We start from the raw sequence: 27869 nt of genomic DNA, 5'->3' as shown, positions 1-27869 counted from the left end.
GGGGAGGGGATTTGGAGGGAGTGGACTGGGTGGAATGCGGACTCCCACTATGGCTGCGTGTCACACGTTTGCCCCCCGACCCAGTGGGTGTGCCTACCTCACCCTGTGTGTGCGTGTCAGGAGGAGTGCGGTGGACCTTCCCTGCTGGTGTGGTGCCCGTGTCCGTTGATGTGGGTGCATGCCGACGTCTGGGTGTACGTGTGACAGGCATGGGAGTGGGAAGTGTGGATGGGGCAGGGGTAGGTGGGGGGAGGTCGCGCTGCAGGAGACCCACTGCTGCAGTCAGTGTGGAGTCGATGGACCTCAGCAAGTTGCGTTGGTCAGCCTGCGATGAATGAATGCCCTCCAAGAAAGCCTCGATGTTGGTGAGGGTTTTGCCGTGGGCATGGAGGACATTAAGGATCGCAGCCTGACCAACCTGCAGTTGCCGCTGGATGTCCACAGACTCTGCATTGGCGGCAGCAGTGGAGACAGGGGCAGGGGGTGCGGTGCCTGGCAGGAAGGAGACATGCTGTGACCGGGCACGCTGGGAAGGGACACGAGCAAGTGGGAGGCGGCTGGTGGAAACTGAGGGGGCGGTGCGAGGTGTTGTTCCGCTGTCAGCTGCTGGTGCAGCCTCCGCCCACTCGGAGACATCGTCCCCGGACCTGTCAGCTTCGTAGTCTGATGTGCCAGTCGACAGGTCCTCGGCCACACTCTCCTCCGCCTCTGTACCACTCGATGTGCCAGACCCAATGTCACGGCTGGCACTGGTGCTCGGTCCCTCCGCCTGGTCTGTGTCCATGTCTCCCTCTGTGTCCCCCGACGATGCTGTGGGCAGGGTGGAGAGACAGAAATAATCAGACATCTGTACACATCTGTCACATGAGTCCAATCTACATAGGTAACATTGCATGGCCTGAAAAGGAAGATCCCTAACATCTACTGAACAGGGTACCGATGTAGGGCATGAAACACACAGTTGGTTGAGCCACCATGCCACTGAAATACCATGGAGAGCATGAGACAATAGCTAAACACAGGAAAAGGAGTCTGACATAGCACCCAGGCCCTGGGGACAATCCAGCACTGCATCTGCACCACACAGCGTTGGCGAAAATACCGATGACCAGGGACCATATCCATGAACTTGAGACACATGCTGCATAGGTAATGCTGAAAACATGCACAACATGACTCTGTCACTGCACATTGCGTGTGTGTCCAGACACATCACACACTGCCCAGACCCAGCAAGTGGTAATCAGGATTTAACACATAGGCATTGCCCGCCCCAACAAGACCCTACACGAGGCAAATTGTTGAGACACAGGTGGCACCAACATCTCATAGTCTGGGTGATACACACAGGGGCAGGCAAAAAGCGAGATTGGACGCAAAACAGCCAAGGTGCGCCTGTACAAATAATGTGGTACCAGTGCCCATCCTCAGATGAGTATAGCAAGACACACAGGCACTGGCAACTGTGAGTATGAAGAAGGACAATCAGGTCAGGCTGCACAGTGGACACCTGTACAAAATAGCACGTCTATATACATGGTGACAGGGGACAATGGCAGAGAGCACAACTTACGCTGTAGACACTGACAGTGGCCACGTTTATGATGACACATACACCACTGAGGAAAAGGTGCCCCAGGGGACAGTAGTGGGCACGCAACTACATGCTACTGAATGGTAATGACTGCAACACACGTCACCATCCCTGCACTATGTGTATCGCACACTCATGCACATCATGTCACAGGCCACTACATGGGACATGCGCGCTGTAAGGCATGACACATGAGAGACCAACTCCCATGTCTGGAGTCAGCATCAGTGCCAACTGATATGGAACCCACATGCAGTGAACTTGACAGTGCACAGGCAATGTCCCACAACCTGTTACACACCACCCCCACACATGATGCTACAGACATTGTTCCCGTGGACAAAGCGCCAGCCTACATTACCCTGTGAAGGAGTGACTACACACAGACCAGGGAACACATTGCAAGGAGGGGAAGGGTGGCAGGGGCACAGCGCTATACTGGGGCAAACAGGATCTGCACAGCACCTTTAAACCCTGCCAGTGAATTCATGCTAATGTGCCCTTACAAATGCCGGTGACACACAACAAACACACATGTACCTACCCCCTTCCGGCTGCTGCATCGCCTGTAAGCGCCTCTCCAGGTCTGGAAAGACCACCGGCAGCACACGCCTGTGGAGGTGGCTCAGACGGCGGCGGCCGCGGTTCTTGTGGCTCTCAGGTGAGTCCCCCAGCAGGAGCCGTGCAATCCTCCGCGTCCAGCACCGGATATCCTGCCAGCGTTTCCTCACCTGGGGCAGGCTCCGCCTCCGACCATCCACACGCCTCACGGCACTGACGGCGGTCAGCCAGATCTGCTCCTTGGCAGTGGCGCCTACCTGTGAGGAAGAACAAGTGACACCACATCAATACACCAGCCACATGTCACAGAGAGACATATGGGTACAAATTAGCTGGTTACAACAAGGCATGTCATGCAGCCAACGCATTGCACCTTTGTCATAGGGACATCATCCCCTGTGAGGGGAAAAAGCACTACGTGCCACAGTGGGTACACAGGTGGAATGATGGCAATGTCACAATCAATGATCAAGGCTCACACTGTGCATCACACCCACCCCTCCTGTCTCAGGGCACTGCTGTTAGTGATAGGCACACACCCCTCCTGTCTCAGGGCACTGCTGGGAGCACAGTGTACCCACCCCTCCTGTCTCAGGGCACTGCTGGGAGCACTCTGTACCCACCCCTCCTGTCTCAGGGCACTGCTGTTAGTGATAGGCACACACCCCTCCTGTCTCAGGGCACTGCTGGGAGGACTCTGCACACACCCCTCCTGGCTCAGGGCACTGCTGTGAGTTCTAGGCCCCCACCCCTCCTGTCTCAGGGCACTGCTGTGAGTGATAGGCCCCCACCCCTCCTGTCTCAGGGCACTGCTGGGAGACATCAGGCACCCCCCCCCTGGGACCCCCCCGACAGTACATGGCATGTGTGTTACACCTGGACGCAATGGCAGAAGTCACAGTCACAACATAGGGACAGTCTGTGGCAGTGGCCTATGCACTCACCTGATACCCTGGTCGCCCATACAGCATGGGGTACTGTGGGAGGATCACATCCAGCAGAGCCATGTTCTCCTCCAGGGTGAATGGCTGTGTCCTCTCCACAGCCCTTGACATGGTTCCAGGGAATCAGTAGCAGCAGCTGGGTCGACGAATGCAAAGATGTGCAGGCAAGTGCTCCCTCATGGGACCTGGCTGCCTTATATGTGCCCTTCTGCCCAGTCTCATGCACAGGAGTACAGAGAGATTGGTCACTCACATTTGCATCCTATGTTTCCACCAATCCCTACAAACCTAGCAGTCTGTGTGTTCTCTATCGGTTTCATTCTCCTGCATGATGTCAGCCCCACAAACACATTGCAACAAAGTAGACAAATTCCAACTGACTTCTGCTGTGCACCTTCCAGAACAATTTCGAATTTTGAACTTGGTCTCCATGACAACCAGCATGCATGTAGGCCTTAATACTTGTCCCCTATGTAATTTGGAGCATCACACACAGGTACGGTGCGTGTGGGGGCCCTAGGGCACCCCAAATGCATGGCAACGGCCCGTACATGCATGCCTACCCTCTCCATCACTATGGGTCTGCACGCGTATGCGTACCCGTAGTGGTACGGACCGTACACTCGCATCTACGCTCACTATCACTATGGGTCTGCACGCGTATGCGTACCCGTAGTGGTACGGACCGTACACTCGCATCTACGCTCACTATCACTATGGGTCTGCATGCGTATGCGTACCCGTAGTGGTACGGACCGTACACTCGCATCTACGCTCACTATCACTATGGGTCTGCACGCGTATGCGTACCCGTAGTGGTACGGACCGTACACTCGCATCTACGCTCACTATCACTATGGGTCTGCACGCGTATGCGTACCCGTAGTGGTACGGACCGTACACTCGCATCTACGCTCTCCATCACTATGGGTCTGCACGCGTATGCGTACTCGTAGTGATAGTGAGCGTAGATGCGAGTGTACGGTCCGTACCACTACGGGTACGCATACGCGTGCAGACCCATAGTGATAGTGAGCGTAGATGCGAGTGTACGGTCCGTACCACTACGGGTACGCATACGCGTGCAGACCCATAGTGATAGTGAGCGTAGATGCGAGTGTACGGTCCGTACCACTACGGGTACGCATACGCGTGCAGACCCATAGTGATAGTGAGCGTAGATGCGAGTGTACGGTCCGTACCACTACGGGTACGCATACGCGTGCAGACCCATAGTGATAGTGAGCGTAGATGCGAGTGTACGGTCCGTACCACTACGGGTACGCATACGCGTGCAGACCCATAGTGATAGTGAGCGTAGATGCGAGTGTACGGTCCGTACCACTACGGGTACGCATACGCGTGCAGACCCATAGTGATAGTGAGCGTAGATGCGAGTGTACGGTCCGTACCACTACGGGTACGCATACGCGTGCAGACCCATAGTGATAGTGAGCGTAGATGCGAGTGTACGGTCCGTACCACTACGGGTACGCATACGCGTGCAGACCCATAGTGATAGTGAGCGTAGATGCGAGTGTACGGTCCGTACCACTACGGGTACGCATACGCGTGCAGACCCATAGTGATAGTGAGCGTAGATGCGAGTGTACGGTCCGTACCACTACGGGTACGCATACGCGTGCAGACCCATAGTGATAGGGCCGTACACTCGCATCTACGCTCTCTATCACTATGGGTCTGCACGCGTATGCGTACTCGTAGTGGTACGGACCGTACACTCACATTTACGCTCTCCATCACTATGGGTCTGCACGCGTATGCGTACCCGTAGTGGCACGGACCGTACACTCGCATCTACGCTCGCCATCACGATGGGTACACATACGGCAGCACTCCCACAGTGATTTGGGAACATGCACAGGCCCTCTCAGCAGCAGTACGGCGGATTTTACACATCACTGTGGTGATAGGCGACACACATGTAGGAATAGGGCGGACATACTTGTCCATGGATGGACATACTTGTCCAGGAATGGACATCAAGGCATCGTCTGTGCATTACCACATGTGTGGGGCACAGGTGTCACAGGCTGTGATGTGGAACATGCCTCCTGAGTGGAGAAGGCACCAGATGTATGATGAGATGTGTACATGTGTACTGTGTGAGGGTGCAATGTGTGCCAGGCATGCCCTTGACTCCTTTGACATGTGTGCATGTGGGACTGCGCACTTGGGGTGAGCGTCACTGGCATGGCACCGACACCAACACACGGAAGTGTCCCATGATGCCAGGTACAGGGGTCATGACACATGACTTATCACTACCCACAGTGCACAATGTGACTATGCCATATATGTGTCCGGGATTTACATCAGGTTGATGTTGTAGCACCCTCAAAAGCTGCAGCCGTTGCAGCAACCAACATGTGGCTGTGTGTAGATTGTCATTGCACACTGTTCCCAACACCATGCCACATGTGTTCTCGGATGTGAGGTGCACATGTATGCAAGGGACACGGAGTAGCGTGACAAGGCCATGTCAGCAAACTCACAAGGAATGTGTGGTGAGTCATGACATGTGCACCTTCATGGCAAGGTGTGTGGGCTGTCCTAGTGTAATGTCATGTGACCTGTGGCTCAAGTGTTCCGCTGCCAGTCTCTGCAATCGGCATCACACTTCTGCTGATGTGTGGGTGTATGTCACTCCTGTCTTGCGTCGGGCAGTGCACTTGCACTGGGACACAGCTATTTCCATGGCGTGGCATGGGGAGGTTCTCAATCACCGTGTGTAGCTGGGTCTTGGAAGGAGTGTCACCTTGCATCCATACGTGTCCTGGGCATGTAGCACATGCCTGACTCCCTATGTGGCATGTGTGTATTGCCAGATTTACATGTGCTCAGTAGACATGAGTTGTTCTCGTAGTGCACTCACTCTTCCTTGTCACTTCCAAATTACTGCAGAGCGCCTCCTGTTGCCCGAAGAATTCCAGACTTGGCCACCATGCAGGAGAATGACAAGATCCGGCTCTACCGCTTCACCCAACCGTTGATTCTGGAGCTGACGGCGAGACTGGCACCACACCTGCAACCGCAGCACAGGTATCCTACGGCACTGACACCCCAGCTGAAGGTAATGGCTGCCCTACATTTCCTTGCCACGGGTACCTTCCAAAATACCATAGCTCATGTTGGTGGCATGTCCCAGAGCATGTTCAGCGGTGTGCTGCATGATTTCTTGGAGGCCATGTTGATTCACCTGGATGACTTCATCAAGTTCCCAAACCCTGAACAGATGACTGAGGTCAAGCGTGGTTTCTATGCCCTGGGAGGGATGCCCCATGTCATTGGGTCCATAGATGGGACACATGTAGGTTTGGTACCACCACACGCACGGGAGGTGGCGTACCGCAATCGGAAGCACTACCACTCCATCAATGCCCTTGTGGTGTGTCTGTCCAACATGGTGATTTCACATGTCTGTGCTCGTTTCCCAGGATCAGCACACGATGCCTACATCATGAGGCGTAGCGGGATGCCTGATATGATGATGCAGCTGCGCAACGAACGAGCATGTGTTGTTGGTGGGTACAGTCTGTCTGTCCTGTATTCTGTTTGGCCGAGCAGCACTACCGCTTCGCCAGTTCTAACGATATCCATGTGCTTTCCATTTAGGGGACGCTGGCTATCCCAACATGCCTTGGCTGCTGACACCTCTCCGCAACCCCATCACGCCGGCCCAGCTCCGCTACAACACCGCCCATGGCCGGACAAGGCGAGTGATAGAGAGGACGTTTGGCATGCTGAAGAGCCGATTCCGGTGCCTCCACAAGACCGGCGGCGCACTCCCATATGCCCCGGCAAAGGTTTGCAAGATCTTCATGGTCTGCTGCATGCTGCACAACATGGCAGTTGAAAGAGCTGTGCCACTCATCCTGAATCAACATGACGAGGACCATCCACCCGTGGAGGACGAAGGGCTTGGCAATGGGGCTAGTGATGTGGAGGATGTGGAGCCGCAAGAGGACATCCGGACTCGGCTCATACGCGACTTCTTTGCTTAGTGGTGAGTACCAGTGTCTGAGTGTGCACGCCTTGGTCCCCGTGTGGCATGTGTTGTGATGCGTGTCTCCACCTGCATGTATGGCACGTGAGTCAGAGGTGTGCGTGGGTGTGTCACTGGAGTGATGGTGGCAGTGATGGTAGTATTTCCCCACTCATAATTGTGACCTAGCATTTTTTCATCCATACATGTGTCGAGTCAATGCACATGCAAGTGGCTGTGCTCTTTGTGGCTGTCTTCTTGTGTGTCTCTCTTCCCCAGGTACCTGCGCATGCCGTCTTCTGGTTGCATTGTTGTGGCACTGCTATTCCTCATGGACATGGCATCGTGGGCTGACTCAGCGTTACAGGCACGGACACGTTTGGAAGTCTCCATGGGGTAAGGGATGCATCTGGGGTGTATTGGGTGTGGCAGTTGTTCACGATGTGTGCACACTGGCCCGGTCGGGGTTTGGTTCCTCTGCAGACATGTGGCATCCCCATGGGACACAACATGCAGCTGGGTACACCTGAATAGATGGGCTGCCTGGTTGTCAGTCATCAGTGATGGGATAGTGGATTGTGATGAAGGCATCAATGTGTGTGACACTGCCCTCGGACACATACGGTTAACATTGTCTTGACATGGCGTGGGACTTCCACATCAGCGGATGTATGGTGTATGGCAGTCTCTCCGTGAGCAGCTGTGGGTATTTAGCTGTTAGCCGACACTTGTGTGCCAGTTCCATGGCTATCACGCATTTGTGCTGCAAAAGGGGGGTGCCAGTGTTTGAGCCACATGTTACTCCACATGATGTGTTCATGTGTACTTCGAGTTGCCTCTGCAATCCCAAAAACATGACTATTAAAGGTGTCCCTATGCCTCCAAGGTGCCTCTTCTCAGTCAATGCTGGTGTGTTGGCACGGTGCATCCTGCATGTCTGGCATGGTATTCCCAGATTGTGGCTATGTGTCAATGTGTCGAGTGGCAAGATGCAAGCTGTGTGTGTGTGCTGAGACTGTGTATTGGGCATGATGTCCATGACTGTGTGGGTAGTGTGACATGTGCCATCCCCATGCATCCAACGTTGTCCAGGCCCCCATTCTCTGCATCCACCGGACTCAAGCTTGCAGGACATGGTTCTGCCACCTGTCTACACGTACCTGGGTGCCCCCCAGGACACGGGCCAGGATCCCTGACCTCTGCGCATGACTGTTGCTGTACTCAATGTGTCTGTCAGCACGGTTGTTCGGCCACCCCCTCAGCTGGTTCTGACCATCACGGGTGTGTATGGTGCTCCATGTCTGTCTTGCCTAATAAACTGTGACCCATGTGTCCTGTGCCAGACTCAGGCCCCAGGGTGTGGATGGTTGAAGTGAACAGATGACTCAGGCATGTTTAGACTGTACAAGACACATGTTAGGTAATAATGCTACCAGCAGGCATCTACTCTTAATAGTGTGATTTATTATTGGGGGGGGGGGGGGACAAAGTGAGGGGCTTTCCGGGATTAGGGAATCCAAAGTTCAGTAGGGGAGTTGGTGTCCTTGCCATTGGAAATCCTCAGAGTCCATGCCACAGTCTTTGTCAACATTGGTCAGCCAGTGACCAGCAGGGCCATGTGGCAGAGAATGTCTCTTGATGCTGTGATGCTGTTGCTCCAGTGGGCCAGGTGCCAGGCCAGGTGTCCTGGGAGATGGTGATGTAGCAGCCACCCTCACGGTCCTTTCCGTGGACGACCCGGCTTCCTGCGGGGAACCTCAGCAGCAGGCCGTGACGACGTCTGGGATGCTCCGTCGGATGTTTCCTCCTCCTCCTCATGATCCCTCCCTGTGGGTGGTGATGTTCTCCGCCTTCTGGCACAGGGAGGGTCGGCCATGGTGTCGGCCATCCGGCGGAGTTCAGCTTGAATCCCCTGGGACGCCGTCACTTGCTCAGCCTGTCTGTCCTCCATCCTCCGTTGGTGTAGCTGTAGACAGGCTATTAGCTCCGCATGTTGCTGGGCCTGCTGGACCTTGATCCCCTCGAGGACGGACACAACCTGGGCCATGCCCGTGGTGTCCTGCCGGTATGAGTCCAGGATGTTACGGACATGTGAAAATACCGGATCCCCAGCCAACTGGTCAGGCTCGCGCCTCCGCCGTCCTCCACTCCCACCACCCCTGCCCACTTGCGTCTGGCCTGCACTTGTGGGCACATCGGGTCTCCGGGACCCCTGAGGGGTGGCATTGGCGTTGTCGCCTGCCTCCTCCTGGGTGCCCGGGACACCGTGTCCCTCCTGGCGAGCCTGGCTGCATTGTGGTGTTGGGGCAGGGATCCTGGGTGTCTCCTGGGATGTGGCAGGAGTGGGGGTGGTGGTTGGCACGGTTGTACCTGACGCAGGTGCTGCAGGTGGTTGGACACCAGAGGGGCCAGGTCGGTCGGGGTCGTCCGCAGAGTGGTGAGAGTGGTCGCTGCCGGTGGGATCGGTCTCCTGCAGATCCGGGTCCTGTGAGTGTTCCCCCCCAGTGTTGGGGGGTGCAGCACGACGTTGACCTGTGTGTGAGAGAGAAAATGTTAATTTTGATCCATGCAACATCCATGTTTCATCCGTTACAAAGTTGGCACATTTCCTCTTGGAATTAGGATCTGTCTTGCATTCCACTCACAGTGCACTTGTGCATGTGTGTGTCCCTTGGGCACCAATTTGGCCCCTTTAACTATGTGTGGCACAGTCTTACTTGCTGCGTCAAGTGTGACTGCAGTCAGCAGTGGAGTGTGCATGTGTGCCGAGCTATGCATTTGCGCCTTCCTTGTAGCACTGTACATGTGCACATGGAGTGGATCCACACACTTATATGATGCAGGTGGCTGTCCTTGTGCTCGTGTACAGGTTGTGACATGGCCCTGCGTTTTGCCATGATGAAGAGGGGGGGTTCTGGCACTGGCCACCCTTGTCTACATGCACGCAGTCCACCTGCTGACGAGCAGACATTCCCACACACCACAGGACTGATTTGCTCTCCCTGTGTCTCCCTCCTTCTCTGTCCCCCTCTCCCTCCCTCTCTGTCCCCCTCTCCCTCCCTCTGTGTGTCAGCCTCCTCCCTCTGTCCATCTTCCTGTGTCTCCCTCCCTCTCTGTCCCCCTCTCCCTCCCTCTCTGTCCCCCTCTCCCTCCCTCTGTGTGTCAGCCTCCTCCCTCTGTCCATCTTCCTGTGTCTCCCTCCCTCTCTGTCCCCCTCTCCCTCCCTCTCTGTCCCCCTCTCCCTCCCTCTGTGTGTCAGCCTCCTCCCTCTGTCCGTCTCCCTCCCTCTCAGTCCCCCTCTCCCTCCCTCTCTGTCCCCCTCTCCCTCCCTCTCTGTCCCCCTCTCCCTCCCTCTGTGTGTCAGCCTCCTCCCTCTGTCCATCTTCCTGTGTCTCCCTCCCTCTCTGTCCCCCTCTCCCTCCCTCTCTGTCCCCCTCTCCCTCCCTCTGTGTGTCAGCCTCCTCCCTCTGTCCGTCTCCCTCCCTCTCAGTCCCCCTCTCCCTCCCTCTGTGTCCCCCTCTCCCTCCCTCTCTGTCCCCCTCTCCCTCCCTCTGTGTGTCAGCCTCCTCCCTCTGTCCATCTTCCTGTGTCTCCCTCCCTCTCTGTCCCCCTCTCCCTCCCTCTCTGTCCCCCTCTCCCTCCCTCTGTGTGTCAGCCTCCTCCCTCTGTCCGTCTCCCTCCCTCTCAGTCCCCCTCTCCCTCCCTCTGTGTCCCCCTCTCCCTCCCTCCGTGTGTCACCCTCTGTCACCTTGGCCCAGCTTCCTGGGCACACACTGTTAGCAGATCTTTGAGTGGCCCTTGGCCTGTTGATGTGAGTTTGTTTCTGATCTCCAGGCACCCATTTTGTCTGCTGTGTGTCTGTGCGCTGCTGCTGTGGTGGTGTGTGCTGCCACTCTTTCACACTGTTGGCTGTTCATTAGCTGCTGGCATGTGCAAAACAGTGCCTTCACCCCCATGTGTTGATGCAAGGCGTCCGCCATTTGCTGGCAAGTCATTCCTGTGTTGGGACACAGTGTTTGTCTGGCTGTGACCTAGGCCATATGGGCAGAGGGCATTGCTGTCTGCTTTGGAGTCGCACTATGTGATTCTTGGTGCCCAGCCTCCCGACATCCGGGTTACCGTGTCATGTGTTGTTGTCTTCTGTGGCCTGTGACTTGACATTGTCCAGCTGGGTGCATGGGGCATGGTGGCAGCAGTGGCATGTGCCTGCTCATGGAGTGTGGTTGAGTAATGCGATGGCTTGTGGTGGTTGCGTGCCTGTTATTAATTTTGGTTGTGGTTGCAGTTCCCCCCATGTGAGGTGCGTTGTTTGTGTACTCACCCGGGTCTCGGAGTCCTTCTACTCCTTCAACTGCCTCCATCGGCAGTATGGCCATCACCCTCTCCTCCCAGGGATGGTACTGTACGGCTCTGCGGGAGGGCCCTCCTCCGGTGGCGTTGGCCTGGTCGTGTTCCTCCTGTCTCTTGGCTCTGACCCTCCTCCGCAGATCGTACCACCTGTTCTGGCAATCCTGCTTGGTCCTCCTGGTGTCCGCAACAGCATTCACAGCATCGACGATGGTCTGCCACATGGCTGTTTTGGCTGCCTGGCTGGTGCTTCTGACCAATGTTCCAAAGATCTGTGGCTCGACTCTGAGGATTTGATCAACAAGGACCTCCAACTCTCGGTGACTGAACTTTGGATTCTTGGTAGTGGGCATGGTGAGGGGTGTGGGTGGGGATGGTGTGGGTGTGGGGGGTGTGTGGATGTTGGGGGGGGGTGTGGATGGTTGTGTGTGTGTGTGAATGTGATGAGAGGGTGTTTGTGAGGGTGGTCGTGTGAAGGTGTGCAAGTGTAAGATGTGGTGTCGCTTGTAGTCTGGTTCTGTGGTGTCTGGCAGCAGTGGGTCTGTTGCAAAGGCTCATGGTTTGTGTGTGTGGGCCCTTTTTATTGGTCCATGGGTGGGTGTGGCAGTGTTTGAATTTTGGGTGGGTGTGTTATAAGGAGTGGTGGTGTATTGGGCCTCTGTTTGTTTTTGACAGTTGCAGGTCAGTGATTGTGTTATTTTAGTGGTTGTTGGCCATGTTTAGTGGCTGTGTGCCTTTCGAATGGTGTATTGTTGAGTTGTTTTGTTTTGTCCTTGTTGTGTACGTGCGTTTTGAGCGTGTGTACGGTGTGTACATGGGCCATTTGGTTGTACGATTTGGTCCTTGTGTGTGGCTTTGTACGACTCGTACATGCGGTTGTGATGTTGGGGCATGGGGTGCGCTCCGTACTTAGGAGGTTGTGTTGGGGGTGCGCCAGGAACGTACTGGGGTGGGGGTACGACTGGAACGTACTGGGGTGTGGGTAGACGGGGCTATGACACGTCCTGGGGTGGGGGTGTGGCTCGCACGTACTGGGGTGTAGGTACACGGGGGTACGACACGTACAGGGGTGGGGGGGTGTACATGGACGGTGGTACGACACGTACTGGGGTGGGGGGGTGTACATTGACGGTGGTACGACACGTACTGGGGTGGGGGTACAACAGGAACGTACTGGGGTGTGGGTAGACGGGGCTATGACACGTCCTGGGGTGGGGGTGTGGCTCGCACGTACTGGGGTGTAGGTACACGGGGGGTACGACACGTACTGGGGTGGGGGTACGACTGGAACGTACTGGGGTGTGGGTAGACGGAGCTATGACACGTCCTGGGGTGGGGGTGTGGCTCGCACGTACTGGGGTGTAGGTACACGGGGGGTACGACACGTACAGGGGTGGGGGGGTGTACATGGACGGTGGTACGACACGTACTGGGGTGGGGGGGTGTACATTGACGGTGGTACGACACGTACTGGGGTGGGGGTACGACTGGAACGTACTGGGGTGTGGGTGGACGGGGCTATGACACGTCCTGGGGTGGGGGTGTGGCTCGCACGTACTGGGGTGTAGGTACACGGGGGGTACGACACGTACTGGGGTGGGGGTACGACTGGAACGTACTGGGGTGTGGGTAGACGGGGCTATGACACGTCCTGGGGTGGGGGTGTGGCTCGCACGTACTGGGGTGTAGGTACACGGGGGTACGACACGTACAGGGGTGGGGGGGTGTACATGGACGGTGGTACGACACGTACTGGGGTGGGGGGGTGTACATTGACGGTGGTACGACACGTACTGGGGTGGGGGTACGACTGGAACGTACTGGGGTGTGGGTAGACGGGGCTATGACACGTCCTGGGGTGGGGGTGTGGCTCGCACGTACTGGGGTGTAGGTACACGGGGGGTACCACACGTACAGGGGTGGGGGGGTGTACATGGACGGTGGTACGACACGTACTGGGGTGGGGGGGTGTACATTGACGGTGGTACGACACGTACTGGGGTGGGGGTACAACAGGAACGTACTGGGGTGTGGGTAGACGGGGCTATGACACGTCCTGGGGTGGGGGTGTGGCTCGCACGTACTGGGGTGTAGGTACACGGGGGGTACGACACGTACTGGGGTGGGGGGGTGTACATTGACGGTGGTACGACACGTACTGGGGTGGGGGTACGACTGGAACGTACTGGGGTGTGGGTGGACGGGGCTGTGACACGTCCTGGGGTGGGGGTGTGGCTCGCACGTACTGGGGTGTAGGTACACGGGGGGTACGACACGTACTGGGGTGGGGGTACGACTGGAACGTACTGGGGTGTGGGTAGACGGGGCTATGACACGTCCTGGGGTGGGGGTGTGGCTCGCACGTACTGGGGTGTAGGTACACGGGGGGTACGACACGTACTGGGGTGGGGGTACGACTGGAACGTACTGGGGTGTGGGTGGACGGGGCTATGACACGTCCTGGGGTGGGGGTGTGGCTCGCACGTACTGGGGTGTAGGTACACGGGGGGTACGACACGTACAGGGGGGGGTGTGTACATGGACGGTGGTACGACACGTACTGGGGTGGGGGGGTGTACATTGACGGTGGTACGACACGTACTGGGGTGGGGGTACGACTGGAATGTACTGGGGTGTACCTAGACGGGTGGGGGTATACATATACGGGGGGTACGTGTCGGACGTACGGGGGCTGGGGGGAGTGTTGGGCGCGTATGCGGGCACATGTCTCCATGGTTGCTGTAGGAGTTCGGTGCGGACGGTGTTTTTTCCATACGGTTGTAACCTCGGACGCACGGGATGGATCGTGATTCCTAGGTCGGACTTGGTTTTTCACGTTTGTAAGGTAAATCGTCCGAGGACGTGTCGGACACATTTTCTGACCCGGGGACGTGTGGGGAATGATTCCCAGTGCGGTTCGTATGGACTTTTTACCATGCGAATCGTGATTGCCAGTTCGTACGGCACTTGTACGATTCGTACGGTAAAAAGACCCGATACGAGTCGCACGGGGGAATTTTTTACCGGATCGTGATCGGCACCTCAGTGTGGACTACACTTATCAGCATGCATCTGCTCGGCGAGGTGTGAGCGCGAGGGGCCAGCACACCTTCCATTGGAGGAGGAGCACGATGTCATTAAAATGGGAGCGGTCTAATTCACAGCTGCATCTCGTTTAATCCCCTGAGAGAGCGCGGAGTTCATGGAACCGGCACTGAAGAGAGCCATTGGAGGCTTGAAACGCGTCTGCCTGAGAGTTTCAGGGACTAACAGCACCACGCGCCTTTTATATCAATAAAGCTACTTGTCAGTAACCCCGGAGTTGTATCGTGCCTTTCCTTTCCTGGGAGCAGGCGTTGGTTCATATTTCGTCAGCAAGCAGGTCGCTGACTTGCGATACACCCTCTCGTTCAGGAGCACCGTGGAGAGACCAGCACTCTGTGGACTATTGCATGAACTGCAAAACACAGCGCCCCCCTAGCGGTACAGATTGCCATTAAGGTTTGAGATGCGTCGAGGGGAGAGAGGAGGCGATATTCATCGCCTGAGTTAAGGGGCTGACAAAAAGGCTTTGTTTCATCCTGCTGGGCACCTGAGCTGGCGTGTGGCCCATAACCAGCCAGTTGGGACATCACTTGATGTTGGGAGTAATGCTGTCACTGTACAGACACTCTGTGTGGACTACACTTACCAGCATGCATCTGCTCGGCGAGGTGTGAGCGCGAGGGGCCAGCACACCTTCCATTGGAGGAGGAGCGCGATGTCATTAAAATGGGAGCGGTCTAATTCACAGCTGCATCTCGTTTAATCCCCTGAGAGAGCGCGGAGTTCATGGAACCGGCACTGAAGAGAGCCATTTGAGGCTTGAAACGCGTCTGCCTGAGCGTTTCAGGGACTAACAGCACCACGCGCCTTTTATATCAATAAAGCTACTTGTCAGTAACCCCTGAGTTGTATCGTGCCTTTCCTTTCCTGGGAGCAGGCGTTGGTTCATATTTCGTCAGCAAGCAGGTCGCTGACTTGCGATACACCCTCTCGTTCAGGAGCACCGTGGAGAGACCAGCACTCTGTGGACTATTGCATGAACTGCAAAACACGGCGCCCCCCCAGCGGTACAGATTGCCATTAAGGTTTGAGATGCGGCGAGGGGAGAGAGGAGGCGATATTCATCGCCTGAGTTAAGGGGCTGACAAAAAGGCTTTGTTTCATCCTGCTGGGCACCTGAGCTGGCGTGTGGCCCATAACCAGCCAGTTGGGACATCACTTGATGTTGGGAGTAATGCTGTCAATGTACAGACACTCTGTGTGGACTACACTTACCAGCATGCATCTGCTCGGCGAGGTGTGAGCGCGAGGGGCCAGCACACCTTCCATTGGAGGAGGAGCGCGATGTCATTAAAATGGGAGCGGTCTAATTCACAGCTGCATCTCGTTTAATCCCCTGAGAGAGCGCGGAGTTCATGGAACCGGCACTGAAGAGAGCCATTGGAGGCTTGAAACGCGTCTGCCTGAGCGTTTCAGGGACTAACAGCACCACGCGCCTTTTATATCAATAAAGCTACTTGTCAGTAACCCCAGAGTTGTATCGTGCCTTTCCTTTCCTGGGAGCAGGCGTTGGTTCATATTTCGTCAGCAAGCAGGTCGCTGACTTGCGATACACCCTCTCGTTCAGGAGCACCGTGGAGAGACCAGCACTCTGTGGACTATTGCATGAAATGCAAAACACGGCGCCCCCCCCAGCGGTACATATTGCCATTAAGGTTTGAGATGCGGCGAGGGGAGAGAGGAGGCGATATTCATCGCCTGAGTTAAGGGGCTGACAAAAAGGCTTTGTTTCATCCTGCTGGGCACCTGAGCTGGCGTGTGGCCCATAACCAGCCAGTTGGGACATCACTTGATGTTGGGAGTAATGCTGTCACTGTACAGACACTCTGTGTGGACTACACTTACCAGCATGCATCTGCTCGGCGAGGTGTGAGCGCGAGGGGCCAGCACACCTTCCATTGGAGGAGGAGCGCGATGTCATTAAAATGGGAGCGGTCTAATTCACAGCTGCATCTCGTTTAATCCCCTGAGAGAGCGCGGACTTCATGGAACCGGCACTGAAGAGAGCCATTGGAGGCTTGAAACGCGTCTGCCTGAGCGTTTCAGGGACTAACAGCACCACGCGCCTTTTATATCAATAAAGCTACTTGTCAGTAACCCCGGAGTTGTATCGTGCCTTTCCTTTCCTGGGAGCAGGCGTTGGTTCATATTTCGTCAGCAAGCAGGTCGCTGACTTGCAATACACCCTCTCATTCAGGAGCACCGTGGAGAGACCAGCACTCTGTGGACTATTGCATGAACTGCAAAACACGGCGCCCCCCCAGCGGTACAGATTGCCATTAAGGTTTGAGATGCGGCGAGGGGAGAGAGGAGGCGATATTCATCGCCTGAGTTAAGGGGCTGACAAAAAGGCTTTGTTTCATCCTGCTGGGCACCTGAGCTGGCGTGTGGCCCATAACCAGCCAGTTGGGACATCAATCGATGTTGGGAGTAATGCTGTCACTGTACAGACACTCTGTGTGGACTACACTTACCAGCATGCATCTGCTCGGCGAGGTGTGAGCGCGAGGGGCCAGCACACCTTCCATTGGAGGAGGAGCGCGATGTCATTAAAATGGGAGCGGTCTAATTCACAGCTGCATCTCGTTTAATCCCCTGAGAGAGCGCGGAGTTCATGGAACCGGCACTGAAGAGAGCCATTGGAGGCTTGAAACGCGTCTGCCTGAGCGTTTCAGGGACTAACAGCACCACGCGCCTTTTATATCAATAAAGCTACTTGTCAGTAACCCCAGAGTTGTATCGTGCCTTTCCTTTCCTGGGAGCAGGCGTTGGTTCATATTTCGTCAGCAAGCAGGTCGCTGACTTGCGATACACCCTCTCGTTCAGGAGCACCGTGGAGAGACCAGCACTCTGTAGACTATTGCATGAAATGCAAAACACGGCGCCCCCCCCAGCGGTACATATTGCCATTAAGGTTTGAGATGCGGTGAGGGGAGAGAGGAGGTGATATTCATCGCCTGAGTTAAGGGGCTGACAAAAAGGCTTTGTTTCATCCTGCTGGGCACCTGAGCTGGCGTGTGGCCCATAACCAGCCAGTTGCGACATCACTTGATGTTGGGAGTAATGCTGTCACTGTACAGACACTCTGTGTGGACTACACTTATCAGCATGCATCTGCTCGGCGAGGTGTGAGCGCGAGGGGCCAGCACACCTTCCATTGGAGGAGGAGCGCGATGTCATTAAAATGGGAGCGGTCTAATTCACAGCTGCATCTCGTTTAATCCCCTGAGAGAGCGCGGAGTTCATGGAACCGGCACTGAAGAGAGCCATTGGAGGCTTGAAACACGTCTGCCTGAGCGTTTCAGGGACTAACAGCACCACGCACCTTTTATATCAATAAAGCTACTTGTCAGTAACCCCTGAGTTGTTTCGTGCCTTTCCTTTCCTGGGAGCAGGCGTTGGTTCATATTTCGTCAGCAAGCAGGTCGCTGACTTGCGATACACCCTCTCGTTCAGGAGCACCGTGGAGAGACCAGCACTCTGTGGACTATTGCATGAACTGCAAAACACGGCGCCCCCCCAGCGGTACAGATTGCCATTAAGGTTTGAGATGCGGCGAGGGGAGAGAGGAGGCGATATTCATCGCCTGAGTTAAGGGGCTGACAAAAAGGCTTTGTTTCATCCTGCTGGGCACCTGAGCTGGCGTGTGGCCCATAACCAGCCAGTTGGGACATCACTTGATGTTGGGAGTAATGCTGTCACTGTACAGACACTCTGTGTGGACTACACTTACCAGCATGCATCTGCTCGGCGAGGTGTGAGCGCGAGGGGCCAGCACACCTTCAATTGGAGGAGGAGCGCGATGTCATTAAAATGGGAGCGGTCTAATTCACAGCTGCATCTCGTTTAATCCCCTGAGAGAGCGCGGAGTTCATGGAACCGGCACTGAAGAGAGCCATTGGAGGCTTGAAATGCATCTGCCTGAGCGTTTCAGGGACTAACAGCACCACGCGACTTTTATATCAATAAAGCTACTTGTCAGTAACCCCGGAGTTGTATCGTGCCTTTCCTTTCCTGGGAGCAGGCGTTGGTTCATATTTCGTCAGCAAGCAGGTCGCTGACTTGCGATACACCCTCTCGTTCAGGAGCACCGTGGAGAGACCAGCACTCTGTGGACTATTGCATGAACTGCAAAACACGGCGCCCCCCCAGCGGTACAGATTGCCATTAAGGTTTGAGATGCGGCGAGGGGAGAGAGGAGGCGATATTCATCGCCTGAGTTAAGGGGCTGACAAAAAGGCTTTGTTTCATCCTGCTGGGCACCTGAGCTGGCGTGTGGCCCATAACCAGCCAGTTGGGACATCACATGATGTTGGGAGTAATGCTGTCACTGTACAGACACTCTGTGTGGACTACACTTATCAGCATGCATCTGCTCGGCGAGGTGTGAGCGCGAGGGGCCAGCACACCTTCCATTGGAGGAGGAGCGCGATGTCATTAAAATGGGAGCGGTCTAATTCACAGCTGCATCTCGTTTAATCCCCTGAGAGAGCGCGGAGTTCATGGAACCGGCACTGAAGAGAGCCATTGGAGGCTTGAAACGCGTCTGCCTGAGCGTTTCAGGGACTAACAGCACCACGCACCTTTTATATCAATAAAGCTACTTGTCAGTAACCCCTGAGTTGTTTCGTGCCTTTCCTTTCCTGGGAGCAGGCGTTGGTTCATATTTCGTCAGCAAGCAGGTCGCTGACTTGCGATACACCCTCTCGTTCAGGAGCACCGTGGAGAGACCAGCACTCTGTGGACTATTGCATGAACTGCAAAACACGGCGCCCCCCCAGCGGTACAGATTGCCATTAAGGTTTGAGATGCGGCGAGGGGAGAGAGGAGGCGATATTCATCGCCTGAGTTAAGGGGCTGACAAAAAGGCTTTGTTTCATCCTGCTGGGCACCTGAGCTGGCGTGTGGCCCATAACCAGCCAGTTGGGACATCACTTGATGTTGGGAGTAATGCTGTCACTGTACAGACACTCTGTGTGGACTACACTTACCAGCATGCATCTGCTCGGCGAGGTGTGAGCGCGAGGGGCCAGCACACCTTCAATTGGAGGAGGAGCGCGATGTCATTAAAATGGGAGCGGTCTAATTCACAGCTGCATCTCGTTTAATCCCCTGAGAGAGCGCGGAGTTCATGGAACCGGCACTGAAGAGAGCCATTGGAGGCTTGAAATGCGTCTGCCTGAGCGTTTCAGGGACTAACAGCACCACGCGACTTTTATATCAATAAAGCTACTTGTCAGTAACCCCGGAGTTGTATCGTGCCTTTCCTTTCCTGGGAGCAGGCGTTGGTTCATATTTCGTCAGCAAGCAGGTCGCTGACTTGCGATACACCCTCTCGTTCAGGAGCACCGTGGAGAGACCAGCACTCTGTGGACTATTGCATCAACTGCAAAACACGGCGCCCCCCCAGCGGTACAGATTGCCATTAAGGTTTGAGATGCGGCGAGGGGAGAGAGGAGGCGATAATCATCGCCTGAGTTAAGGGGCTGACAAAAAGGCTTTGTTTCATCCTGCTGGGCACCTAACCAGCCAGTTGGGACATCACTTGAATGTTGTGAGTAATGCTGTCACTGTACAGACCCTCTGTGTGTACTTCGCTTACCAGCATGCATCTGCTCGGCGAGGTGTGAGCGCGAGGGGCCAGCACACCTTCCATTGGAGGAGGAGCGCGATGTCATTAAAATGGGAGCGGTCTAATTCACAGCTGCATCTCGTTTAATCCCCTGAGAGAGCGCGGAGTTCATGGAACCGGCACTGAAGAGAGCCATTGGAGGCTTGAAACGCGTCTGCCTGAGCGTTTCAGGGACTAACAGCACCACGCGCCTTTTATATCAATAAAGCTACTTGTCAGTAACCCCAGAGTTGTATCGTGCCTTTCCTTTCCTGGGAGCAGGCGTTGGTTCATATTTCGTCAGCAAGCAGGTCGCTGACTTGCGATACACCCTCTCGTTCAGGAGCACCGTGGAGAGACCAGCACTCTGTGGACTATTGCATGAAATGCAAAACACGGCGCCCCCCCCAGCGGTACATATTGCCATTAAGGTTTGAGATGCGGCGAGGGGAGAGAGGAGGCGATATTCATCGCCTGAGTTAAGGGGCTGACAAAAAGGCTTTGTTTCATCCTGCTGGGCACCTGAGCTGGCGTGTGGCCCATAACCAGCCAGTTGGGACATCACTTGATGTTGGGAGTAATGCTGTCACTGTACAGACACTCTGTGTGGACTACACTTATCAGCATGCATCTGCTCGGCGAGGTGTGAGCGCGAGGGGCCAGCACACCTTCCATTGGAGGAGGAGCGCGATGTCATTAAAATGGGAGCGGTCTAATTCACAGCTGCATCTCGTTTAATCCCCTGAGAGAGCGCGGAGTTCATGGAACCGGCACTGAAGAGAGCCATTGGAGGCTTGAAACGCGTCTGCCTGAGCGTTTCAGGGACTAACAGCACCACGCGCCTTTTATATCAATAAAGCTACTTGTCAGTAACCCCTGAGTTGTATCGTGCCTTTCCTTTCCTGGGAGCAGGCGTTGGTTCATATTTTGTCAGCAAGCAGGTCGCTGACTTGCGATACACCCTCTCGTTCAGGAGCACCGTGGAGAGACCAGCACTCTGTGGACTATTGCATGAACTGCAAAACACGGCGCCCCCCCAGCGGTACAGATTGCCATTAAGGTTTGAGATGCGGCGAGGGGAGAGAGGAGGCGATATTCATCGCCTGAGTTAAGGGGCTGACAAAAAGGCTTTGTTTCATCCTGCTGGGCACCTGAGCTGGCGTGTGGCCCATAACCAGCCAGTTGGGACATCACTTGATGTTGGGAGTAATGCTGTCACTGTACAGACACTCTGTGTGGACTACACTTACCAGCATGCATCTGCTCGGCGAGGTGTGAGCGCGAGGGGCCAGCACACCTTCCATTGGAGGAAGAGCGCGATGTCATTAAAATGGGAGCGGTCTAATTCACAGCTGCATCTCGTTTAATCCCCTGAGAGAGCGCGGACTTCATGGAACCGGCACTGAAGAGAGCCATTGGAGGCTTGAAACGTGTCTGCCTGAGCGTTTCAGGGACTAACAGCACCCCGCGCCTTTTATATCAATAAAGCTACTTGTCAGTAACCCCGGAGTTGTATCGTGCCTTTCCTTTCCTGGGAGCAGGCGTTGGTTCATATTTCGTCAGCAAGCAGGTCGCTGACTTGCAATACACCCTCTCATTCAGGAGCACCGTGGAGAGACCAGTACTCTGTGGACTATTGCATGAACTGCAAAACACGGCGCCCCCCCAGCGGTACAGATTGCCATTAAGGTTTGAGATGCGGCGAGGGGAGAGAGGAGGCGATATTCATCGCCTGAGTTAAGGGGCTGACAAAAAGGCTTTGTTTCATCCTGCTCGGCACCTGAGCTGGCGTGTGGCCCATAACCAGCCAGTTGGGACATCAATCGATGTTGGGAGTAATGCTGTCACTGTACAGACACTCTGTGTGGACTACACTTACCAGCATGCATCTGCTCGGCGAGGTGTGAGCGCGAGGGGCCAGCACACCTTCCATTGGAGGAGGAGCGCGATGTCATTAAAATGGGAGCGGTCTAATTCACAGCTGCATCTCGTTTAATCCCCTGAGAGAGCGCGGAGTTCATGGAACCGGCACTGAAGAGAGCCATTGGAGGCTTGAAACGCGTCTGCCTGAGCGTTTCAGGGACTAACAGCACCACGCGCCTTTTATATCAATAAAGCTACTTGTCAGTAACCCCAGAGTTGTATCGTGCCTTTCCTTTCCTGGGAGCAGGCGTTCGTTCATATTTCGTCAGCAAGCAGGTCGCTGACTTGCGATACACCCTCTCATTCAGGAGCACCGTGGAGAGACCAGCACTCTGTAGACTATTGCATGAAATGCAAAACACGGCGCCCCCCCCAGCGGTACATATTGCCATTAAGGTTTGAGATGCGGTGAGGGGAGAGAGGAGGTGATATTCATCGCCTGAGTTAAGGGGCTGACAAAAAGGCTTTGTTTCATCCTGCTGGGCACCTGAGCTGGCGTGTGGCCCATAACCAGCCAGTTGGGACATCACTTGATGTTGGGAGTAATGCTGTCACTGTACAGACACTCTGTGTGGACTACACTTATCAGCATGCATCTGCTCGGCGAGGTGTGAGCGCGAGGGGCCAGCACACCTTCCATTGGAGGAGGAGCGCGATGTCATTAAAATGGGAGCGGTCTAATTCACAGCTGCATCTCGTTTAATCCCCTGAGAGAGCGCGGAGTTCATGGAACCGGCACTGAAGAGAGCCATTGGAGGCTTGAAACGCGTCTGCCTGAGCGTTTCAGGGACTAACAGCACCACGCACCTTTTATATCAATAAAGCTACTTGTCAGTAACCCCTGAGTTGTATCGTGCCTTTCCTTTCCTGGGAGCAGGCGTTGGTTCATATTTCGTCAGCAAGCAGGTCGCTGACTTGCGTTACACCCTCTCGTTCAGGAGCACCGTGGAGAGACCAGCACTCTGTGGACTATTGCATGAACTGCAAAACACGGCGCCCCCCCAGCGGTACAGATTGCCATTAAGGTTTGAGATGCGGCGAGGGGAGAGAGGAGGCGATATTCATCGCCTGAGTTAAGGGGCTGACAAAAAGGCTTTGTTTCATCCTGCTGGGCACCTGAGCTGGCGTGTGGCCCATAACCAGCCAGTTGGGACATCACTTGATGTTGGGAGTAATGCTGTCACTGTACAGACACTCTGTGTGGACTACACTTACCAGCATGCATCTGCTCGGCGAGGTGTGAGCGCGAGGGGCCAGCACACCTTCAATTGGAGGAGGAGCGCGATGTCATTAAAATGGGAGCGGTCTAATTCACAGCTGCATCTCGTTTAATCCCCTGAGAGAGCGCGGAGTTCATGGAACCGGCACTGAAGAGAGCCATTGGAGGCTTGAAATGCATCTGCCTGAGCGTTTCAGGGACTAACAGCACCACGCGACTTTTATATCAATAAAGCTACTTGTCAGTAACCCCGGAGTTGTATCGTGCCTTTCCTTTCCTGGGAGCAGGCGTTGGTTCATATTTCGTCAGCAAGCAGGTCGCTGACTTGCGATACACCCTCTCGTTCAGGAGCACCGTGGAGAGACCAGCACTCTGTGGACTATTGCATGAACTGCAAAACACGGCGCCCCCCCAGCGGTACAGATTGCCATTAAGGTTTGAGATGCGGCGAGGGGAGAGAGGAGGCGATATTCATCGCCTGAGTTAAGGGGCTGACAAAAAGGCTTTGTTTCATCCTGCTGGGCACCTGAGCTGGCGTGTGGCCCATAACCAGCCAGTTGGGACATCACTTGATGTTGGGAGTAATGCTGTCACTGTACAGACACTCTGTGTGGACTACACTTACCAGCATGCATCTGCTCGGCGAGGTGTGAGCGCGAGGGGCCAGCACACCTTCAATTGGAGGAGGAGCGCGATGTCATTAAAATGGGAGCGGTCTAATTCACAGCTGCATCTCGTTTAATCCCCTGAGAGAGCGCGGAGTTCATGGAACCGGCACTGAAGAGAGCCATTGGAGGCTTGAAATGCGTCTGCCTGAGCGTTTCAGGGACTAACAGCACCACGCGACTTTTATATCAATAAAGCTACTTGTCAGTAACCCCGGAGTTGTATCGTGCCTTTCCTTTCCTGGGAGCAGGCGTTGGTTCATATTTCGTCAGCAAGCAGGTCGCTGACTTGCGATACACCCTCTCGTTCAGGAGCACCGTGGAGAGACCAGCACTCTGTGGACTATTGCATCAACTGCAAAACACGGCGCCCCCCCAGCGGTACAGATTGCCATTAAGGTTTGAGATGCGGCGAGGGGAGAGAGGAGGCGATATTCATCGCCTGAGTTAAGGGGCTGACAAAAAGGCTTTGTTTCATCCTGCTGGGCACCTGAGCTGGCGTGTGGCCCATAACCAGCCAGTTGGGACATCACTTGATGTTGGGAGTAATGCTGTCACTGTACAGACACTCTGTGTGGACTACACTTACCAGCATGCATCTGCTCGGCGAGGTGTGAGCGCGAGGGGCCAGCACACCTTCCATTGGAGGAAGAGCGCGATGTCATTAAAATGGGAGCGGTCTAATTCACAGCTGCATCTCGTTTAATCCCCTGAGAGAGTGCGGACTTCATGGAACCGGCACTGAAGAGAGCCATTGGAGGCTTGAAACGTGTCTGCCTGAGCGTTTCAGGGACTAACAGCACCACGCGCCTTTTATATCAATAAAGCTACTTGTCAGTAACCCCGGAGTTGTATCGTGCCTTTCCTTTCCTTGGAGCAGGCGTTGGTTCATATTTCGTCAGCAAGCAGGTCGCTGACTTGCAATACACCCTCTCATTCAGGAGCACCGTGGAGAGACCAGTACTCTGTGGACTATTGCATGAACTGCAAAACACGGCGCCCCCCCAGCGGTACAGATTGCCATTAAGGTTTGAGATGCGGCGAGGGGAGAGAGGAGGCGATATTCATCGCCTGAGTTAAGGGGCTGACAAAAAGGCTTTGTTTCATCCTGCTGGGCACCTGAGCTGGCGTGTGGCCCATAACCAGCCAGTTGGGACATCAATCGATGTTGGGAGTAATGCTGTCACTGTACAGACACTCTGTGTGGACTACACTTACCAGCATGCATCTGCTCGGCGAGGTGTGAGCGCGAGGGGCCAGCACACCTTCCATTGGAGGAGGAGCGCGATGTCATTAAAATGGGAGCGGTCTAATTCACAGCTGCATCTCGTTTAATCCCCTGAGAGAGCGCGGAGTTCATGGAACCGGCACTGAAGAGAGCCATTGGAGGCTTGAAACGCGTCTGCCTGAGCGTTTCAGGGACTAACAGCACCACGCGCCTTTTATATCAATAAAGCTACTTGTCAGTAACCCCAGAGTTGTATCGTGCCTTTCCTTTCCTGGGAGCAGGCGTTCGTTCATATTTCGTCAGCAAGCAGGTCGCTGACTTGCGATACACCCTCTCGTTCAGGAGCACCGTGGAGAGACCAGCACTCTGTAGACTATTGCATGAAATGCAAAACACGGCGCCCCCCCCAGCGGTACATATTGCCATTAAGGTTTGAGATGCGGTGAGGGGAGAGAGGAGGTGATATTCATCGCCTGAGTTAAGGGGCTGACAAAAAGGCTTTGTTTCATCCTGCTGGGCACCTGAGCTGGCGTGTGGCCCATAACCAGCCAGTTGGGACATCACTTGATGTTGGGAGTAATGCTGTCACTGTACAGACACTCTGTGTGGACTACACTTATCAGCATGCATCTGCTCGGCGAGGTGTGAGCGCGAGGGGCCAGCACACCTTCCATTGGAGGAGGAGCGCGATGTCATTAAAATGGGAGCGGTCTAATTCACAGCTGCATCTCGTTTAATCCCCTGAGAGAGCGCGGAGTTCATGGAACCGGCACTGAAGAGAGCCATTGGAGGCTTGAAACGCGTCTGCCTGAGCGTTTCAGGGACTAACAGCACCACGCACCTTTTATATCAATAAAGCTACTTGTCAGTAACCCCTGAGTTGTATCGTGCCTTTCCTTTCCTGGGAGCAGGCGTTGGTTCATATTTCGTCAGCAAGCAGGTCGCTGACTTGCATTACACCCTCTCGTTCAGGAGCACCGTGGAGAGACCAGCACTCTGTGGACTATTGCATGAACTGCAAAACACGGCGCCCCCCCAGCGGTACAGATTGCCATTAAGGTTTGAGATGCGGCGAGGGGAGAGAGGAGGCGATATTCATCGCCTGAGTTAAGGGGCTGACAAAAAGGCTTTGTTTCATCCTGCTGGGCACCTGAGCTGGCGTGTGGCCCATAACCAGCCAGTTGGGACATCACTTGATGTTGGGAGTAATGCTGTCACTGTACAGACACTCTGTGTGGACTACACTTACCAGCATGCATCTGCTCGGCGAGGTGTGAGCGCGAGGGGCCAGCACACCTTCAATTGGAGGAGGAGCGCGATGTCATTAAAATGGGAGCGGTCTAATTCACAGCTGCATCTCGTTTAATCCCCTGAGAGAGCGCGGAGTTCATGGAACCGGCACTGAAGAGAGCCATTGGAGGCTTGAAATGCATCTGCCTGAGCGTTTCAGGGACTAACAGCACCACGCGACTTTTATATCAATAAAGCTACTTGTCAGTAACCCCGGAGTTGTATCGTGCCTTTCCTTTCCTGGGAGCAGGCGTTGGTTCATATTTCGTCAGCAAGCAGGTCGCTGACTTGCGATACACCCTCTCGTTCAGGAGCACCGTGGAGAGACCAGCACTCTGTGGACTATTGCATGAACTGCAAAACACGGCGCCCCCCCAGCGGTACAGATTGCCATTAAGGTTTGAGATGCGGCGAGGGGAGAGAGGAGGCGATATTCATCGCCTGAGTTAAGGGGCTGACAAAAAGGCTTTGTTTCATCCTGCTGGGCACCTGAGCTGGCGTGTGGCCTATAACCAGCCAGTTGGGACATCACTTGATGTTGGGAGTAATGCTGTCACTCTACAGACACTCTGTGTGGACTACACTTACCAGCATGCATCTGCTCGGCGAGGTGTGAGCGCGAGGGGCCAGCACACCTTCAATTGGAGGAGGAGCGCGATGTCATTAAAATGGGAGCGGTCTAATTCACAGCTGCATCTCGTTTAATCCCCTGAGAGAGCGCGGAGTTCATGGAACCGGCACTGAAGAGAGCCATTGGAGGCTTGAAATGCGTCTGCCTGAGCGTTTCAGGGACTAACAGCACCACGCGACTTTTATATCAATAAAGCTACTTGTCAGTAACCCCGGAGTTGTATCGTGCCTTTCCTTTCCTGGGAGCAGGCGTTGGTTCATATTTCGTCAGCAAGCAGGTCGCTGACTTGCGATACACCCTCTCGTTCAGGAGCACCGTGGAGAGACCAGCACTCTGTGGACTATTGCATCAACTGCAAAACACGGCGCCCCCCCAGCGGTACAGATTGCCATTAAGGTTTGAGATGCGGCGAGGGGAGAGAGGAGGCGATATTCATCGCCTGAGTTAAGGGGCTGACAAAAAGGCTTTGTTTCATCCTGCTGGGCACCTGAGCTGGCGTGTGGCCCATAACCAGCCAGTTGGGACATCACTTGATGTTGGGAGTAATGCTGTCACTGTACAGACACTCTGTGTGGACTACACTTACCAGCATGCATCTGCTCGGCGAGGTGTGAGCGCGAGGGGCCAGCACACCTTCCATTGGAGGAGGAGCGCGATGTCATTAAAATGGGAGCGGTCTAATTCACAGCTGCATCTCGTTTAATCCCCTGAGAGAGCGCGGAGTTCATGGAACCGGCACTGAAGA

This window comes from Triturus cristatus, chromosome 4_1 (assembly GCF_964204655.1).
Source record: "Triturus cristatus chromosome 4_1, aTriCri1.1, whole genome shotgun sequence".
Lineage (NCBI taxonomy): Eukaryota > Metazoa > Chordata > Amphibia > Caudata > Salamandridae > Triturus > Triturus cristatus.
Note: the sequence above shows the minus strand (reverse complement) of the source record.